Source organism: Corylus avellana, chromosome 1 (assembly GCF_965113065.1).
Source record: "Corylus avellana chromosome 1, dhCorAvel1.hap1.2, whole genome shotgun sequence".
In the NCBI taxonomy this organism is placed as follows: Eukaryota; Viridiplantae; Streptophyta; class Magnoliopsida; order Fagales; family Betulaceae; genus Corylus; species Corylus avellana.
Genome location: NC_142490.1, coordinates 42,114,749 through 42,136,477, shown reverse-complemented (window position 1 = coordinate 42,136,477; position 21,729 = coordinate 42,114,749). Strand labels below are relative to the sequence as shown.

General features: G+C 36.8%; 1 pseudogene; it reads left to right on the top strand.

Annotated features, from left to right (window-relative positions):
* Nucleotides 1–4,153: 4,153 nt before the first annotated feature.
* Nucleotides 4,154–5,249, top strand: LOC148589868 (uncharacterized; annotated as a pseudogene).
* The last annotated feature ends 16,480 nt before the right edge of the window (nucleotides 5,250–21,729 follow it).

Below are 21,729 nucleotides of genomic sequence, written 5' to 3'. Positions count from 1 at the left end.
CATGTGTATCTCATATGTTATTAAAAAAATAGACACATGTTACTTTTATAAACTAGGTTGAAGGAAATTCCTCCAACCTAGTTTGGAAGAAAACTTTGTCCGTTTGAATATTAAGATGCTTGTAGGAGAGAATATTACTTATCAAAAAAAAAAAAAAAGATGCTTGTAGGAGAGAAATAACTTTTGTGTCTCGTCTTCTATGGCACTTAACATGAAGTGAATAATAACTTTGCATTCAATGTGTTACTGGTCAATAGAAGCTAGAAAGCAGCAATGGGTTTCAAGTTTTAATGGCAAAAGGTTGCTAACCATCCTGGAGGCAAGAGGTCGATGATTGATTTGGCAGCTGTGAAATAAGTATTGGCATTTCAAATCATATACTGCATAAGTGCAATAGAACAGATGAATCTTTGTTTTGTAACTCTTGAGTGTAATCCCTGTATTGCGGATGTGTAGAAATTACAAACCTTGTTGTTTAATTAAATGTTCGCGCGTTACCTGGACATTTTTGATCTCATGCAAGCTAGTCAACTTTGTTTGTAATAATGTTGCTGTGGCTTTCTTGGTTATAATTCTATTTTTTTCCTTTTCATTTTGATGTTATTATATGCTTGTTGAAATTTATGCATTGAATTCCATGTCATGGGTTGGTAGTACTATGATGCACTCTGAACTGGTTGGTTCTTCTGTCTTTGTTTTTTGGTTGCCAAAACTTGACTACTGGTGAAATGGATTTGCAGCCCTTGGAAACAAACAATTGAGCTTGCTTCTTCTAGTCTGTGGAGACAAGTGTTAATCTCTCATAGGGAACAAGAAAATCCCACAACGCTATTGTAATTCATTTGTTAAATTTGCAACTCTCAGTCTATATTAGACTGCTATTTCTTTAAGCAATTTTTGACAGCAGAGCTAAGATCTGGCATCTCCTATCCAATGAAAGGGTGGAGGAGGAGGTCATGGGTTCAAATCCTTTCTACGGGTAAATGAGCTGTAAATACCTATAAAAGAAAGAAGTAACATTTGGAGCTAGATGGATGCATTAAATCATAGTACTATTTTGCTGCAGTGGTTAAAAGTTGTTTTGCTCTTTTGTCCATGATTATTCAGGTCACAATCACTGGCTGTCCAATGAGCGATGACTGGCTGAATTCATAGACAGCCTCATGTGTGACAATTTCTGACATCTTGGGCCATGGTTTTTTCTTCAGCAACTTTGTGAAGTATGATTTGGTGAATGGTAGTTTTCTGACCTTGCTGAAGTCATAATTAATAGTTCATCTTGTGATTTTTGTTGTCAGGGAAAAAAACTTCTGGTTATTGGGACAACGAGTGAATTTGGCTCCTTAGATTCAATTGGTATTTGTGATGCTTTCTCTGTCACTTACCATGTTCCTACATTGAAGACAGATGATGCAAAGAAGGTAAATTATTTTCATGCTATCCTGTTATTGTCTTAGATATATAGTGGTTGTGGTGTTCTTATTTGGCTTTCTCTTGCTGGATAGCATCAACTTTCCATCAATGCTAGTAAATTAAACAATAGGAGAATATTATAAAGAATGGTTTCGTAGTGGTTTATGTAATTGCTTTAAGATCCTAAAATTTATGAATGTGAAATGCTAATTTTTGTCTAGTTCTTGTACACTTGCTAATTTGGACATGTGGATGGATTGGTCTAGTTGTGGTACACTTCTTAGGGCCTGAAACGGTCAATTTAACCGTCGAATATGTAGATCTATATCCTTGGAAGGAGTTGCTGAAGCTTGTGAAATACTACATGGATTATGAGAGTCTCATGAAGTGTTAAAATATTAATTAAATATTTTTTTTACTATTAGCATATGAACTCTTGGTTTTTTATTTTTTATTATTACAATAGTTCATCCAATGATTAATTTTTGTTGATAAATGAGAGTCTCATGATTCTTTGGCATATAAATAAGAAGCATGCAAAGAGTAACATGATTACCATAAGTGTTTTTGCAAGAATGACGAGACCTTTTCAAAGGATGACAAATTACATGGCTCGATTGTTAAAGTTGCGAAGGCCAATTTGCTACAAAGAGAGGACTTCTGCATATCATTTATATATCTTGAATTTAGCCATGGATAGATCTAAAAAAGAGAGCCCCTTCTATCTTCACATGTTGTAAAATTAACTAAAATAGATCTGAAAACAACAAATCTTTAAACTAAATCAATTGATTGACGAAATCTTTTAACATTTTCCATTCATTCCAACTTCATGCCTAAAGTCCACCTCTTCTGTCAAACGCCGTCTCTGAAATTCGCCCAAAGCCACCTTCCTAGGCCACCATCTTTCATTGTGATACTTTGTCAGCTTGGTTTGTTTCTAATAAAGTTGGTTGTGGAGAAAGCCTTACTTTCTTGTAAGTGAAGGAGAAGAAGAGGATGAAGTGAAGAAGGCTCTAAAAAGACTCTCCACCAAAAGCTCCATCAAGAAATGTGAGATTTCTGCAACTCTTTTTGGGATTGTTGACAAAGATGAAAACCCATTGTGAAATAAAGCACTAAAACTAACAACCACCATATGCCACCACAGCAATTCGGCCAAAAAATTTGGCCTCAATTTCTCGGGCCCTTCCTCAGTCTCCTGATGGTCTTATTTCTAATAGAAAAATCTTGCCATTTGGTTGCTAAGAAACATCCGGTCGGGTTACAAAAAAAAAAAAAAAAAAGAGAAGAGATTTTGTCAATGGGTTTCCCTTGGGTCAAAGATCCGGTGTTCTCCTCTGCATTCGATTTGTTTTTTTTTAACTGATGTGTTAACCTTATATTGAAGGTTATAAAAGTGTCGTTTTACACCACAATTAGAATGAAGTTATTCTCAAAATATAATACTAATTCACTTATGTGAAATTAGTATATTTCCTAATTCCTGGTGTGCTAATATACAACAAATTTTGTGCTCCCAAATAAGTTTTTATTTTTAAAAATAAAATAAAATAAAAAGATCAACCACATCAAGGTTTCAGGATATATAAACAAGTAGCATTATCGTCTATATTGTCAATCAGATACAGTCCATATATATTTAGCCATAATTAGTCTTTCTAGTTATGGCATGTTCTTGTATTATAGCTATAGTATATTGTAATTAATAGGTAGATTTTAGTTACCTTATTTGTTTCCCTAGATTGCTGTAATCGCTGAGATACAGCCTGTAATTTCCTAGAAAATTTCTATATAATACGAGCAACCCTCATATTGAGAGGTATTCAGTACAATTGACATGGTATTAGAGCCTAAATCATCTAAATTAGGGTTTCGATTCGAGTTTTTTTTTTTTTTTTTTTTTGGTTTTTTTTGAGTTGGGTCGGGACTGAGTTATTGGTCTCTTTGGCTATCGGTAACTTCAAGGGAAGTTGTCGATAATTTGGTTGAGGGTAGGGAATTTATTCTCACCTGAATTTTTGGAGGTTTTGGGGCTGCCGGAGATTTCTGGAGGATTTGGAGCTGTCGGCGTGGAGGTTTTGGGGCTGCTGGAGATTTCTGGAGGATTTGGGGTTGTCGGCGTGGAGGTTTTGGGGCTGCCGAAGATTTCTGGAGGATTTGGGGCTCTCAGCGTGGAGGTTTTGGGGCTGCCGGAGATTTCTGGAGGAGTTGGGCTGTCGGCGTGGAGGTTTTCGGGCTGCCGGAGATTTCTAAAGGGGTTGGGCTGTCGATCTCGCTCTCGTCGATGACGCTCTCATTGCTGACGTTGTCATCGCTAGCTGGTTCCGTTGCCGGCGTGGACTGTTGCTGGTTCTTGGTGCGATTTTGGTGTTGAGGAGCGTGGACTATCGCTATTTCTGGAGGAGCGTGGACCGTGGTTTAGTGCTTGCTGTTTGGATTTGGGCTTGCTGTTTGGACTTGGGTTTACTGGGATTGGGCTTGGTTGCTGTTTTGAGTTGCTATTCTGGTGGGCCTGTTACTCATTTTTCAGGTTTTATAAATTCTAATTTGTTATTTCATTATGTCTTCTAGCTAGACTTTTGGGGTCTGTTTTACTGGAAAAAATTATTCTGCTTGGGAATTCCAATTTCAATTATTTGTTACGAGAAAAGAGTTGTGGGGCCATATTGACGGTAGTGATCCAGCTCCTACGGAAGCTAAGGATTTGGCTAAGTGGAAGGTCAGGGATGCACGTGTGATGTCTTGGATCTTAAGGTCTGTTGATCCTCTTATTGTGCTCAATCTGAGGCCCTATAAGACTGCAAAGACTATGTGGGAGTATTTGCTGAAGGTTTATCATCAGGACAATACTGCACGCCGTTTTCAGCTAGAATATGAGATTGCTAATTACACTCAAGGCAATCTCTCTATTCCAGAGTATTTTTCTGGTTTTCAGAATTTGTGGGGAGAATTTTTTGATATGGTTTATGCGAAGGCACCTGCTGCATCTCTCTCGGTTGTTCAAGCTATTCATGAGCAGAGCAAGAGAGATTAATTCCTGATGAAATTACGCCCTGAATTTGAGGTTACTCGCTCAAATTTAATGAATCGGGATCCTTCGCCATCTTTGGATGTTTGTTTTGGAGAATTACTTCGTGAGGAGCAGCGTCTTATCACACAGGCTACGTTTCAGCACGTTTCCAACCCAAATCCAATAGCCTATGCAGCCTATGGGAAAGGGAAGGGTAAGGATATGCGCAAGGTCCAGTGTTTTAGCTGTAAGGAGTATGGTCATATTGCCGCCAATTGTGCAAAGAAATCTTGCAATTACTGTAAGAAACCGAGCCACTTTATCAAAGAATGCCCACTCGGCCTCAGAATTGTCAAGCTACTACCTATCAGGCTACAGTAAACACCTCTTCTGCTCCAGTGATGTCCTCAGCCTCTTCTTCTGCGGCCAGATTAGCTGTTCTTACTCCTGAAATGGTCCAGCAGATGATTATGTCAGCCTTTTCTGCCTTAGGGCTCCAAGGTAATGGTACTATTTCGTCTAAGTCTTGGCTTATTGATTCTGCAGCATCCAATCATATGACCAGATCGTCTGATACTCTTTGCAATGTTCGTCCATATCATGGTTCATCTCATATTCAAGTAGCTAATGGAAGTCATTTAGCTATTAATGAAGTAGGAGATATTAATCCTTCATTCAGAGATGTTTATGTCTCTCCTGGCCTTTCTAATAGTCTTATTTCAGTTGGCCAGTTAGTTGAAAAAAACTGTGATGTCCATTTCTCTCGTGATGGTTGTCTTGTGCAGGATTAGGTGTCGGGGAAGATACTCGCGAAGGGGCCTAAAGTTGGCAGACTATTTCCACTGCACTTTTCAATTCCTAGTTGTTTATCTTTGGCTTGTAGGAAAGTTAATATTCCGAACAAAGTATGGCACAAATGTTTGGGTTATCCAAATTTTGTTATTCTGTCTCATATGTTAAATTCTGGTTTGTTAGGCAATAAAGAACGAGTTTCCCAACATTTGTCATTTGATTGTTCTGTATGCAAACTTGGTAAGTTTAAAACTCTTTCGTTTTCTTCTCATGGTAGTCGTGCTACAAAATGCTTTGATGTTGTGCATAGTGATGTATGGGGCATTTCTCCTCTAATTTCTCATGCTCGATATAAATATTTTGTCACATTCATAGATGATTTCAGTCGATATACTTGGGTCTATTTTCTTCGGGCCAAATCCGAGGTTCTGTCTGTTTTTCAGACCTTTGTAGCATATATTGAGAATCAATTTTCTACAAGCATTAAGATTTTGAGGTCTGATTCTGGTGGAGAATACATGTCCCACGAGTTTCATGATTTCTTACGCCACAAAGGAATTGTCTCTCAGCGCTCTTGTCCTTATACTCCTCAGCAAAATGGGGTGGCGGAACAAAAGAACCGCCATCTCTTGGATGTTGTTTGTACTTTATTACTTGAGTCCTCTGTTCCTTCTAAATTCTGGGTTGAGGCATTATCTACTGTCGTTTACTTAATTAATCGACTGCCCTCTCAAGTCTTGCAATTTGATTCTCCTTATTATCGTTTGTATCATTAGCATCCTAGCTATCTTAATCTGCATACTTTTGGATGTGTTTGTTTTGTTCATTTACCTGCTCATGAACGTCACAAACTTTCTGCTCAGTCTGTTAAATGTGCCTTTATGGGTTATAGTGTTCCTTACAAAGGTTATGTTTGCTATGATCCTTGTTCTGACAAATTTCGTATATCTCGTAATGTTGTATTCTTTGAGCATCAATGTTTCTTTTCTACACATGTTGAATCATTGCCTGAGATTAGTATTCTACCTTGTTTTGATGAATTGCCTCTTTTGCCTAAGCGGTTCAAACCTAGAATTGTGTATATTCGACGTCTACCAACTTTGCCCCTTCCCGCGACTAACCCTTCATCTGAAACTGTTCCGACAACTCCTCTGATTGACCCGCCATCTGAGACAGTTCATGAGTCTGGTCCTCGACGATCTGCTAGGGTATCACGTCCTCCTGATAGGTATGGTTTCCCCACACTTCCTTTAATACTACTTTAACTTCTATTTCTATCCCTACATGTTTTTCTGAGGCTGTTAAATATGAATGTTGGCGGAAAGCGATGGATGAGGAACTTCGGGCTTACCAGGACAATCATACATGGGACATAGTTCCTTGCCCCTCTCATGTTAAAGCCATTGGCTGTAAATGGGTTTACTCGATTAAGCTTCGCTCTGATGGGACTTTGGATCGGTATAAGGCCCGATTAGTTGCTCTTGGGAACAGGCAAGAATATGGGGTGGACTATGAGGAGACATTTGCTCCGGTCGCGAAGATGACTACAATGCGTACAATTATTTCTCTTGCCGCCTCCCAAGGCTGGCCACTTCACCAGATGGATGTCAAAAATGCTTTTCTTCATGGTGATCTCAAAGAAGATATTTACATGACTCCTCCTCCGGGGTTGTTTTCTTCTCCATCTGCCGCTGTGTGTAAGTTGAAGCGGTCTCTCTATGGCTTAAAACAGGCTCCCTGGGCATGGTTTGAAAAATTCAGGTCTACTCTGCTTCGCTTCTCCTTTGTCCAAAGCCAATATGATTCTTCTTTGTTCCTTTGCAAGACTCCGACTGGTCTTGTTCTTTTACTTGTGTATGTGGATGATATTGTCATTACGGGAACCGACTCCAGTTTGATTGCACATCTCAAGCGGAATCTTCAAGACTCTTTTCATATGAAAGACCTTGGTCCTCTTACATATTTTTTGGGGTTGGAGGTGCACACTAATTCTTCCGGTATATTCTTGAATCAACACAAATATACCCAGGACTTGATTAGTCTAGCTGGTCTTCAGGATTCTTCTTCAGTGGATACTCCTATGGAGGTTAATGTGAAATATCGAAGTGAGGAGGGTGATCTTCTCTCTTATCCTACTGTGTTCCGACAGTTGGTAGGCAGCTTGAATTATTTGACTATTACTCGGCCTGATATTTCCTTCGCTGTCCAGCAAGTTAGCCAGTTTATGCAAACTCCACGCCATCTTCATTTAACAGTTGTTCGGCGTATCATTCGATATCTTCGGGGCTCTTCTAGTCGTGGGTTGTTCTTTCCAACTGGTTCTCATCTTCGCCTTGTTGCTTATAGTGATGTGGATTGGGCAGGATGTCCTAACACTCGGCAGTCTGTCATGGGTTGGTGCATGTTTCTTGGTGATTCTTTGATTTCTTGGAAGAGTAAGAAGCAAGCTCGCGTTTCTAAATCATCTACTGAATCTGAATACTGGGCAATGTCTGCTGCTTGTTTTGAGATTGTCTGGCTTCGTGGGCTTTTGGCTGAGCTTGATTTTTCTCAAACTGATTCTACTCCTCTTCATGCTGATAATACTAGTGCCATTCAAATAGCTGCTAATCCTGTTTACCATGAACGTACGGAGCATATTGAGGTAGACTGTCATTCTATTCGGGAAGCCTTGGACACTCGTGTTATCTCTCTTCCTCATGTTTCCACTGATCTCCAGATAGCTGACGTCTTCACGAAGGCTATGACACGACAACGTCATCAGTTTCTTGTGGGCAAATTGATGCTTCTTGATCGACCAGCATCAATTTGAGGGGGGATGTCAATCAGATATGGTCCATATATATTTAGCCATAATTAATATTTCTAGTTATGGCATGCTCTTGTATTATAGCTATAGTATATTGTAATTAATAGGTAGATTTTAGTTACCTTATTTGTTTCCCTAGATTGCTGTAATCGCTGAGATACAGCCTGTAATTTCCTAGACAATTTCTATATAATACGAGCAACCCTCATATTGAGAGGTATTCAGTACAATTGACATATATGAAGAAAGGAAATTTCACCCAATTGCTATTACCATTATTACAAACAAAGCTTTTTGTTTTTCATCTTTCACTCATCTTTTGTTCATCCCATACAAGAGATTGACCAATCTCCCATTGAATATGTGGGACCACATGTGGTCGTACAGATTTAATGGTAGATTTACAAAAAATATGAGTAAGAGATACATGTGTTGGTCCTACAGATTTAATGGTAGAGAGTAAGAGATGGATGTGTTTCTCCTTATACAACCATCAACCCATTGCAATTGCAATCCCTCTTACCAAAACCCATCTTTATTTGCAAGGCATCAAATGCTAGCAGAGGGCATTGCAATTGCCATTTAACGTTGTCACCATAGACTCTTCAAATAGGCATTCCTTTGGAGTTGCTCACCCTAAACCTCCACCTCTGGTGGCTACAGAGGAGCTAAAGCACTTCAAAGAATGTGTACTTTTTTTTTTTTCTTTTTTTTTTTTTACTTATCAAAAAAAAAAAGAATGTGTACAAGATGCCTCTAGAAAGGCCAGGTATATTTTATTCATTCTATTGCAAGTTCCTATCACATGTTATGCTTTTAATAACATGAGTGTCTTTCATTAAGAAAGAACACAATTCGATGCTTCATGATTGAAGCAGAATGAGCATGTTTCATGATTGAAGTAGCAGTAACAACTTAGGAATTGATTGGATAACAACGGTATCTATTTGGGAATGGAAGAGGGAGTAATGGCACGAGTCATGATGCATGGAATTTGGTATAAATGAAATATGTCTTCTACCTTATTGTAAATAGGATACCATTACATGAAACAATGAAATATCTTCTTTTAAGATGTTCATATTAATAGATAGAAAAATATATATGAATGTATTTCTATATTTAAAAGAAGAGTAAAAAAACCTCGTATCGTATGGTCCTTTCTTTTTTGAACATGTTCTCTGGTCACCTGCATTTGTCCTGATTTTAGAAAGTCTTCATAGACCCCTGAGCACATTTTGACATTCTTCTAATCAATTATTGTTGCCTGTTGTAGTATTAGAACATAATTATTAAAGGATGAGAAGACTACATAAAAGTCCGAAGTCTATTACACTTCCTTCCGTTTCAAATGTTACCAAAGTTCATTCTACTTCACATTCGAACCGTTACAGAAAATGAATAGTCTTAATTAATGTGGTTTTATTTAATTGTTTATGATTATTGTATAGTACATGTTGTGATGTACTAATGAGACTGCGGTGGTTGCTGCCAGGGATAGAGCAAAAATGTTACTTGAATCCATTCTCAAATTGGACAAATATAGGGAAGCCTTAAGCTTAAAGAATCGACCGCTTAGTGATCTTTCATCAAGTGAGAGATCTGGTGGAGTAAACTTAGCAAAGATGGGAAGCCAGATTAACAGAAACTCTCATGCCACTGTGACTCAAAGATTGGAGGACAGAACCAAGAGTATTGGGTTGAATATTAAGATTTAGCTCTCATCTATTTCTCTAATATTCAGCCTTCAACTCTGTTTGCAAATTACTTTAATGGGAGTGACATTAAATTTAGAGGGGATAGTTTTTAAGTCTGTTAGTCTGTTATTGTTACTCTTTTGTTGATTTATTTTAATCTCATTTAGAATCATTTTGTAATGAAAGATTAAATTATCTCTTATGTCTTATTTGAATTTAAATGGAGAATTGTTTTTTTGTTTAATTTCTTAAATGGTACATTGACTTATTTGTGCACATACATACTCCCACACAATGTTACCAGAAATCTCTTATCAATTGTTGGTTGATGATTGAGTGATTCTAAGTTGCGTTCAAATACAATAAACACTCAAAAACTTCCGTTGAGCAAGATTAGCTTTCTTCTATTTATTTTTCTTTTATGTTTGAATTTCTTTGCAGGAAGCTTGGTTGGGAGCCTAAGCAACGGGAGAGTCATCTAGATGCAATGTTGAGAGGAGAGATTTTGACTGCCTTAGCTGTGTTTGGACATGATTTGACACTAAATGAAGCAAGTAGGCATTTTCATGCTTTCTTAGATGACAGAAATACATCACTTCTCCCTCCTGACATAAGAAAGGTTGGTGAAGGAAACATTGGGCAATTTCTAGTATTCCTTCATTTACATTTTACAATTCCAATGGATGTTTATGGACTTGGTTAGCAGGCAGCATACGTGGGTGTAATGCAGAGAGCCAGCACCTCAAACAGATTAGATTATGAATCTCTGTTCCTCAAGCCCCCCTGAACTTCCAGCTGATTTTGTCGACCCCCCTGAACTTCCAAATCTCTCATTTTAGACCCTTAAACTTCCATTCTCTCACTTTAGACCCCTCTATTAGTTTTCAACGTTAAATGCCCATTATACCCCTACCCAGCCCACTTGAAATTCCGAAAATACCCAAAACTACAGCACCCACCCCAGCCCAAAACGACACCCACCCCAGCCCAAAACGACACCGTTTTGGGCATTAAAATTATATTTTTTTTTCTTTTTTTAAAAAAAAAAAGAAAAAAAGAAAACGAAAGGGGAAACTTCAGAAAACTCCCCTGAACTTCCAGCCAATTTGAAAAACCCCCCCTGAATTTCCAAAACTTTCATTTAGGCCCCCTAAACTTTGGTTTTCTCTCATTTTGAACCCTTTTAACATTAAACTACGTCGTTTTGGGCTGGGTAGGTGTTGTAATTTTAGGACACAAAACAACATAGTTTAATGTTAAAAGGGTCCAAAGTGAGAGAAAACCAAAGTTCAGGGGGCTTAAATGAGAGTTTTAGAAATTCAGGGGGGTTTTTCAAATTGGCTGGAAGTTCAGGAGGGCTTTCTGAAATTTCCCCAAAACGAAAAATATTAAAAATATTAAAAAACTAAAAAAAAAAAAAAAAAATACCCAACCCAAAGCGGTGTTGTGTTTGGGCATTAAAATTGTTTTTTTTTTTTCTTTAAAAAAAATAAAAAATAAAAGTGAAAGAGAAAGATCGGGGTGGCTCCAGCCACCCCGATCTTTCTCTTTCTCTTTTTTTTTGGGGGTGGCTCGGGGGTGGTCCGGCCACCCCCAAAAGGCCATAAAAAAAAAAAAAAAAAATGGGTTTGGGGCTTTTGGGGGCGGCTGGACCACCCCCAAGGGCCTGGGGGTGGTTTCGGCCACCCTCTACGGCCGGTATGGGGGTGGCCGAAACCACCCCAGGCCCTTGGGGTGGTTTCGGCCACCCCCAAAAGCCCCAAACCCATCCCCTTTTTTTTTTTTTTTTTTTTTGGGCTTTTGGGGGTGGCCGGACCACCCCCCTTGGCTATGGGGGTGGTTCGACCACCCCCAGACCGGCCATGGGGGAGGCTCCAGCCACCCCCTTGGACAAAAATGGGGTGGTCCGGCCACCCCATTTTGGCCAAGGGGTGGCTGGAGCCACCCCGATCTTTCTCTTTTTTTTTTTTCTTTTTTTTTTTTAATATTTTGCTTTTAAAAAAAAAAAAATTTAATGCCCAAAACGACGTCGTTTTGGGCTGGGTGAGTGTTGTAGTTTTGAAGCCCAAAACGGTGTAGTTTTAACGTTGGGGTATTATGGGTATAAAAAAGTCAAACCGTTTAATTTAACGTTGAAAACTGATGGATGGGTTCAAAGTGAGAGCAAATGGAAGTTCAGAGGTTTAAAATGAGAGATTTGGAAGTTTAGGGGGGTCTGCAAAATCGGCCAGAAGTTCAGGGGGGCTAAGTGAAGTTTCCCCTAATTATTATAAATATGTTTTTTCCATGTTGAATTGGGTTATTGTAAATGTGTTTGATTGTTCCGTGCCCAATACTATTTGTTCATATTGGAACTTATCATATCTAAAGAATATTGGTGTTTTTCAATCTTTTTTCTCACTTGTATCCCTTCATTAAGGGTGAGTATGCAATCCTTATGACATTGTATGTATTTGATTTTCTTTTATGAATAGAATTTTTGTCTCCATTTCTAATAGCTGCCGAAGCCCACAAAGACATAATTGATATAAAAATAAAATTAAAAATAAATAAATAAATAAAGCATTTACCATTACTATTAGCGACGACATGGGTAAAAAGCATTTACCCATTAGCGACAACATTATATACTATATAGTCGTTGCTAATGAACATATTATTAGCAATGACAATGCTGTTGCTGATATGTGTATCATTAGCGACGACATAAAATTGTCACCACCGATGATGTGGTAATAGCAACGACAAGCCATCTTATGGGAGGTCATTTTAGTGACTACTTTTAATGTCATCAGCGACAACAATTGTCGTCACTAATGATTACTAATCAGCAACGACTCTGAATGTTGTTGCTAATGAGTCTTTGACGATGGGTGATGAAAGTTTTGGTCACTAATAGTCATTAGCGACCACTTTAAGGCCTTTTAGCGATGACTCAAAAGTCGTCGCTAAAGACTGTTTTTCTTGTAGCATTAACTTTATATTGAAGGTTATAGAAGTGTCGTTTTACTCTACATCCAAAATGAAGTTATTCTCAAAATATAATACTAATTCACTTATGTGAAATTAGTATGTTTCCTAATTCCTGATGTGCTACTCAAAACAAAACCATGTATATAACAAATTTTGTGCTCCCAAATAAGTTTTTATTTTTTTAAAAAAATAAAATAAAAAGATCAACCACATCAAGGTTTCAGGATATATAAACAATTGGCATTATCATCTATATGAAGAAAGGAAATTTCACCCAATTGCTATTACCATTATTACAACCAAAGCTTTTTGTTTTTCATGTTTCACTCATCTTTTGTTCATCCCAAACAAGAGATTGACCAATCTACCATTGAATATGTGGAACCACATGTGGTCTTACAGATTTAATGATAGATTTGCAAAAAAATATGAGTAAGAGATGGATGTGTTTCTCCTTATACAACCATCAACCCATTGCAATTGCAATCTCTCTTACCAAAACCCATCTTTTTTTGCAAGGCATCAAATGCTTGCAGAGGGCATTGCAATTAAGTTTGTCAATATAGAATCTTCGAATAGGATATCTGCATTAAAAGCCCAATAAGACATAAAATACTTTATTGAAAAGCCCCCTAAAAAAAGAAAAGATAAAACCCTAAAAAATTATGTTTTAATATATTAATGATGGCAGCATCTAATTAGTTGATCAAACATGTTTTGAATTTATTTTTATTATTTTACTTTAGAAGGGATAAAAAAAAAATGATAAATAATGTAACTAAAGAAAAAAAGAAGGTAGAATTAAATTAATATCGCCAAACTTTTAATGCATCTAGGTGGAGCAATTTCAAGTCCCTCGAGTCTTTATTCCTTAACCATAACAAATATCCTTTTGAATTCTTATTTGTTCGGGTCCCACAATGTCTTAATTAAAATTAAATATCTATGCACCAACTCATACCTATTTCTTACTCCTTTCTTTTATCTTCAAAGGGGGGAGGGGTTGAGCTTGACCAAATACCAATCTCTTCTCTCGTTTTGAGAAATTTCCTAATAGTATGAGTAGAATGATTTAGCTAAGGTAGTGTAAAGAAAACTAGAGCATGTTGTAGTTTTTTAATTGTTCATATTTAATTACAAATGGTCTATATTTAATTTTATTTTCTCTCTTTCTCATGAAATACGTAAAATTAAAAATAGAAAATTAAAAAACTTCAACATAGATACTGTAATTTTCTTTACATCAGTATGGTTTGGTTTACATTTCATTTGTTTTCATTTTTTTAAAGTACTCCTACTTATGTTTAATCAAAATTGACATTGCTTATTATTATTATTATTGGGTTAAATACAAAATTGATCCTTATGCTTTTGGTGTGTATCAAATTAGTCATTGTGTTTGCAAAAGTGATAAAATTAGTTATTGAGCTTTTTAACTGTATTAAACATGTCACGTTAGCCAATATAAAATGAGTGTTATATATATATATAAAAGAAATAAAAAAAAATATATAGTAAAAATAACAGAGAAGAATATAATATACATATACGACAGAAAATCTCTCATTTATTTCAAAGAGAGGAGTATTGCATGGGATTATTAGCATCGCATTGATGGCCACATGAAATCGAAAGCTTTCCCCCCATGGGGAAAATAGAGATAGATGTGGACCAAATTATAAGGCACTCTTACGTACTTACATACTATTTGTGGGAAAAGAATTGACAAATATTAAATGCCTGCATATGATATGCATGCATGCAGTCTGCATATATATATATATGCATAAATATTGTTGTATATATATATATATATATATATATATATATATATTTTTTCAAAATTGAATGCCAAACGCATCGGACTTAATATACAAAGAGAAAAATAAGAAAAGATTTCAAAACCGATCGAGCCATGATTCATAAGGCACCAATTAACCACCCTCGATCCATTGTGTTGAAACACTAAAAAACTAAATATATTTTGGCCTTGAAAATTCTACTAATTAAATTAATTAGTTGATGGGTCACAAATACATGCAATTGGATTTTACCTACTTGGGTGACATATATATACATAGAATTAAGTACTATATATATTTTTAATTGCATTGCCAATGCCTTAAACGGTTGTGGGAGTTTGAAGGAATGTGTATCATAATTAAGGACAACAATAATTAATTAAGGCCAGGGGGCATCTTGATTTCCTTGCGTTGTCTCATGATTTCATTTTATCTTAAAGACATTTACCCAAATCTCCATTTAGAAGCCAAAGGTTGACCAACCTCTTTATCTCTCTCTCTATCTCTCTCTCTCTCTCTCTCTCATTTCATTATTATTATTATTATTATTATTTTGGGTTTTTGAATATGTACGTCCGAATTAATTATGTGAGCTATGATGAACAGTATTTATGACATAATTAAAAAAAAAAAGGCAATAATATAATGTCCCCAATAATAAGTACTTCAATTAAAAAAAAAAAGTTACACAACATGGTTAATTAGAAACATGCATACTCAAATTACAGTGTATAAATTGATTTGCTCTCGGGTCATATCTCGAACATTTGTGCAGTATTGGGGGTTGGCCCAGTTCTGGAGGGCGGTTTGCATGCTATGAGTGGCGTTAGGTTATATGCACCTTTGATGGCTGCCTAATAGTAATTTAACGGGTATGATCCACGGGGAAACAACCCTGTTAGTTGTTACACAAAAAAAGTAGAAAATAAATAAATAAATAAATAAGCATTAATGTAAATATATATTGATTAAACACGTAGTCGTAGGAGGGAGTTTTAGAAGAAGAAGAAGAAAAAAAACAAATGTGTAGCAATTAAACCATTGTTCTGCAGTTCACCAAGCAGCTGATTGAGCCCGAGGTTAAGGACGAGGCGACAAGTTGTTTGAAAATAGTTAAGTGGAGAAAAAGAGGTATTAGTTCCGTGCTTAGTCCATTCGTACCCCCAGAAGGCTTTGTTTTGACCTTTTAAGTCAAGCCAAAGTGATATCATATTCTGGTAGAGTTGTGGGTAACTTGTCATTTACATATACATATATGCATATAACAAATGATGAGAAAATAAGAAGAATAATGACTATCCATAATTAACACTACTAAATTCTAATCACTTATTAGAAACTAAAATACATATATAGCATGCACAATCCCTTATTTGGATTGAATGGACGTGCTCGTGGAAAAGGGGGTCGAAGGTTCTGTGGCCATAGGCCATGTATGGTGAACGACCGAGGAAAAGGTCGCTGACATTGGTTATCAATTTAAACACTTTGATAGCAATAACCCGGTGGCCATTGCAGGGACAAGAGATAAAAATCAAAGGCGCCCAATATTATAGGTGGGAGATAGAAAAGAAAAACGAAAAACACAAATAGTGCTTTGTAAACACAACCCATTAGTCTTCCCATTTATGAAATTACACTCTTGTCCTTCGTTTTCCTACCCCGTGGCTAGAGGTCTTGCCCACCGATTCCGGAGTCTGGCTACACCGGCAGAACGTATGGCCTCAGATGTAGATGGGTGTTGGGGTTTTTTGTGAGGTGAAGCCTCTAATATATACATGAAAAAGAAGGAAGGGCGGCGGCTAGCTTTGGGCATTTTGGGGTTGGGACTTGAGCATGCCGAGTGATGTCAAACATCACGCCGGGCGTGATGCACGCCGGCTGATGTGATATTTTAAAATAATAAAATATAATATTTTATTATTATAATTATTAAAAAAAAAAAAAAAAAAAAAAAGCCGGTGCATGACTATTCAAACCCATGCCCGGGTAGGGTTTTCAAACCCATATAAGAACCGGGTCACGGGTATGGGTTTATTTAACCCAACCCGATATGAATCACTTTACAATTGTGACTTGTGAGAGATATTTTGCATCCCATTTCCCAATAACCATTTATCATATATATGGTACCGTTATTCTCTTTCTTATTCTCGATTTAAATGGCTTTGCGTGAAGTTGGTGAGCCAAAAAGGTTGGCTAAAGACAAGGCCTTAATTTTCCATTTTGCGGTCTTAATTTCCATCATTCTTAATATTGCATTACCGAAACTAATATTGTAATTCAAAAAAATGATGTGCTCCACGCTTCAGTTGTAAAAATTTATTTCAGTTCCTTCTTCTCCAATCTTTTAGAGGAGAAGAAGTCATTTATTATTATTCTATACAAAATGGGACATACATATTCAATTTCCTACTCTCAACTGCGCAATAAAAATTATTATTAAATTTATACGGGTTAATCTATATATGATACATCAATGGTAATTTTTACCGTCACATCAGAGAGTAAACATTGAAAAGTTAAAAGTAAACACTTCAAATACGTGTAGCATTTATCTTATTTATTGGATTGGTTGTCAACAATATAATTTTTTAAGAGAATTCTTTTTTATTTTTTATTTTTCAAATAAAGTTTTTTTCAATACCATAAACGTCCTGGAATTCAGCCTTCACTCCAGAAAAAAATTATTTTACATTTTGATGGAAATCTGCGTGATTTTTTTCTTTTTCTTACTCAGAGGAATATTGCTTCCAAACTATCATTTTATATCCAAACTACGTAAAAGTCAAGTCAAAATTGGAGGGATTGGGTTCAATATGGATTATGCAACCACTTTTTGTGTATGTTTCTGATTTTAGATATCAGAAAATGATTATTAATTAGGTACTCTTTAGAGAACTTTTACAACTAATGCAAAAATTTACTTGATCTACAAAAAAATGAATCTTTGGTAGACGAATAGCTCAAATAATGTAATTAAATTATCTTTGCATTTATCATTTTTATTGCAGAACTAGCTAGATAGTTATCTAAACGCTTATTAATTATCAAGTTTTGACAGCAAATACGCAGCTCATGATCATCAAAGTAATACATTTTAGAGTTTTGTAATCATCTAATGTTAATTATTTATTTTATTTTTTTGGCATATGCACACAACAAAAACACATAACCATATACATTGCATTTTAAAGAGGCAACTCAGAACCTATTTCTTAGTATCAAATCTCACACAATATATATATTCTAACATCCCCTTCAAATTCAACGTAGAAGATTCTTAAATCTTGAGTTTGAAATAAGTTGACAACGATCGGAGGCAAGGGAGTTAGGTCTTTAGCAACAATAGGCCAAGAATTTTCAAAACAAGACAAACTATGGGCCAAGACGAGAGAGCCAAGAAAGGACCGAAATGAGGTGATCAACTATGAGCCTAATATGGTCTTGGGTTTTAAGCATTATCATAAAGGCCATACAAATATGGTCCAAATTAATATGGGCCATATATGGAGCCAACTATGGATTAAAATGAGTTTAAGTTTTAAACAATACTGCAAATGCCAAAATGAGAGTCAACTATGGACTAAAATGAGCTTGAGTTTTAAACACTACTAAAAAGTGTAGAAATTGTGCCCACAAAGGTCTAGAAGTAGATTTAGGTCAATAAAGCACCAAATAAATAAGCCAACAAAGGGTGGAAAGGTGGGCAACTTGAGATCTTTTGATTTTTCTTTTCTTTTCTTTCAACTGATTTTTTTTTTCTTTGCAAATCTATTCATTTCTTTTTCTTTTTTTCTTTTTTATTTTTTATTTCCCAAATAAGTAGGAAACAAATCTGTATCAGATTTGTCAATCTTGTGAGCATTAATCTTTGTTGAGGTAAAGCCTAAGGTCTAACTTGTTCCAAGGGCACATACCACAACAATTATGTCTTCTTTCAAGTCTTAAGATTATAGACCTTGAAGATAATAATGATTTTTCATGAGCAATCGCTCAATTTTTAGGGAACTTGAGTAATTACAACGATGGAGAAATTGTTGAGAGCTATGGTGATCAAATGGTACTATTGGTTTCTAAAGGAAGCCAACGTTTATATTATAATCGAATTATTTATCTTGTCTATTCCATAGACCTTTTGGACCATTCTGCCATGCTTCAATATTCATCTGTCCGAAGCCAAAATAGAACAATATATACTTGGAACAGATCAATCTATGTTTCAAGAAATAGCTTCTTTCACTGACCCATTCAAATTGACAAAGCTTTTGTTCGAACTAATCATTGAAAACTTGATTGTTACAAGGATTTCTAAAAATGAGAGTTGTTACAAGAACTAATCATTGACAAAGATTCTTTCATTTTCCACAAATGAGAGTTGTTTGTTGAAAATGAGAGAGTTGCTTGAGAGAGTTGTTTGAGCTTTCTCACATTTGATGTGATATAAAAGTGAGAAATATCAAACACGCAATGATTTTAGGCTGCATCCAATGCATCCAATCCAATATCAAACAACTCTCTCATTTTCCACAAACAACTCTCATTTGTGGAAAATGAAATAATCTTCTACGTTGAATTTGAAGGGGATGTTAGAATAATAATAATAATAATAATTGTTGGGAATAAATTCACATTACAAGCCCACCAAATTTTGAGCCCAATGGCTAAGGATAGGCCCATGAAGATATTAATTAAATATCAAGGGCTATTTAATTAATTAATAGTCTTATATTCCAATTAGGATAATATTGGGATAAATACGTTCTACTTATCTCTACAAGATGACTACTCAAGATTATCTCTACATGGTATCTGTTGAAGGTTTATCTCTACATGATAGCTATTGAGTTCTATCTCAACTTTGGACTCTCAAATCAATTCAAATAAGAAGATCCAATCCAATTCTACTTCAACAGCCTAAGCCTATAAATAGGCCCCGACACAAGGTACTAAGGGATCTTGAATACTGAAATATTCTCACATATTATTGAGTTAGAAACTTTCTGACTTTGGCATCGGAGTGTTCCCGGGGAACCGGGGACCCCTTGACAATGTTGTCTTTTTTGTAGTGATTTGAAGTGCACGACGACGTATTGAAAATTCCGAAGAAAGCGCATCCACCGTGTTGAAAACTGTTCTAACAGTTTGGCGCCGTCTATGGGAATCGACAAGTTCGTTTCTCATAAAAAAAATTGTATTCATCACGGTGTGCATTGCCATAGCAGATCTGCCTCTTACATCGCAGATCCACCGTTCACTGAAGCCCAAACGATCAGCCCACGGCAGTCACCGTCGGACCCGCTGGTTCTTAAAGTTGCTGTTTGCCATAGACCCGTCAGCGACGAACCTCCAAACTGGACTGCCGGGGACCACTGCTGCAGGCGACCCAAATTGCCAGAAACCCACTGTTGCAGGTCTCCGACCCAGCGCGCAACACGATCCGCAGCACCTCCAAACCGGACCGCCGTTCGCCGAAAGAACCTCCAAACTCGCACCTGTCACCGCCAACCTCCGGACTGCCGCATCGCCGACCTCCAGCCGCAGCATCACCGACCGCGGTCTCTAGGTTTCCGATCTGTCAACACCCGTGAAGGAAAAACGCTGCTGTGCGTAGAAGAGTCTGTGAAAAAGAAAGAAAAAAGAAAAGGAAGAAGAAAGAAGAAAAAAGATAAAAAGAAAAGAAAAAAGAAAAACGTGAAGGGCTGTACGTTGGGTGAATTCGGAGCAAAAAGGGGCGTTTGGTAACAGGTTTAATTCTTATCCAACATATATTTTTATTCTGGTTTAGGAATAGGCTATCCTGATTTAAGTTTATATTCTTATTCTGGTTTAAGAATAGGCTATTCTGGTTTAAGTTTATATTCATATTCTAGTTGAAGAATAGGCTAACCTTGGTTAAAAACAATTAACGGGAGACAACCCGGTAAAAAACAAGAAGATTCACCCCAGAGGCAAGGAGAAAACCTTGAGCAAAAACAAGAATAGGGAGACAACAAGGACAAGGAGAAAACCTTGGTTAAAAACAATTAACGGGAGACAACCCGGTAAAAAACAAAAAGATTCACCCCGGAGACAAGGAGAAAACCTTGGATAAAAACAATTAATGGGAGACAACCCGGTAAAAAACAAGAAGATTCACCCCAGAGACAAGGAGAAAACCTTGGGCAAAAACAAGAATAGGGAGACAACAAGGACAAGGAGAAAACCTTGGGCAAAAACAAGGATAGGGAGACAACCCTCTAAAACAAGGACAAGGAGAAAACCTTGGGCAAAAACAATCAACCGGAGACAACCCGGTAAAAAACAATGAGCTACCCCAAGACAAACGGGGAACAAAGGTTAGTCTGTTGAAAGACTTGTAATTATTGTTTAAAGATTATTATGCTTGGGGCATTTGAGAGATGACCGGGCATGATCCCCGAGTATCTCAAGGATATAATAGGCTTAACCCCCGGGCAAAGGAAATAGTTGGGGGTACTCGCGGCAACAAGGAGACAAGAAGAAAACTTTGGACAAAAACAAGAAATCACCCCAAGGCGAACGGGGAACAAAGGTATCTAGGAACTAGGACGGGTTTAACCCCGGGCAAAGGATAGAGCTGGGGGTGCTCCCGGGAACTCAGGCGATGCCAAAGACAAAGCTGAGGAGCTCTAACTGACGAGCTCAAAGCACATTCACTAGAGAGACACGAGTCTCGGATAAGGTCAAACAACAAGCCGCTAGAAGGCTTTGACTAAATTCTCATTACCCAAGTACCTTGGCTAAGGGAATTGGGGGGTAACTGTTGGGAATAAATTCACATTACAAGCCCACCAAATTTTGAGCCCAATGGCCAAGGATAGGCCCATGAAGATATTAATTAAATAGCAAAGGCTATTTAATTAATTAATAGTCTTATATTCCAATTAGGATAATATTGGGATAAATACGTTCTACTTATCTCTACAAGATGACTACTCAAGATTATCTCTACATGGTATCTGTTGAAGATTTATCTCTACATGATAGCTATTGAGTTCTATCTCAACTTTGGACTCTCAAATCAATTCAAATAAGAAGATCCAGTCCAATTCTACTTCAACAGCCTAAGCCTATAAATAGGCCCCGACGCAAGGTACTAAGGGATCTTGAATACTGAAATATTCTCACATATTATTGAGTTATAAACTTTCTGACTTTGGCATCGGAGTGTCCCCGGGAACCGGGGACCCCTTGACAATGTTGTCTTTT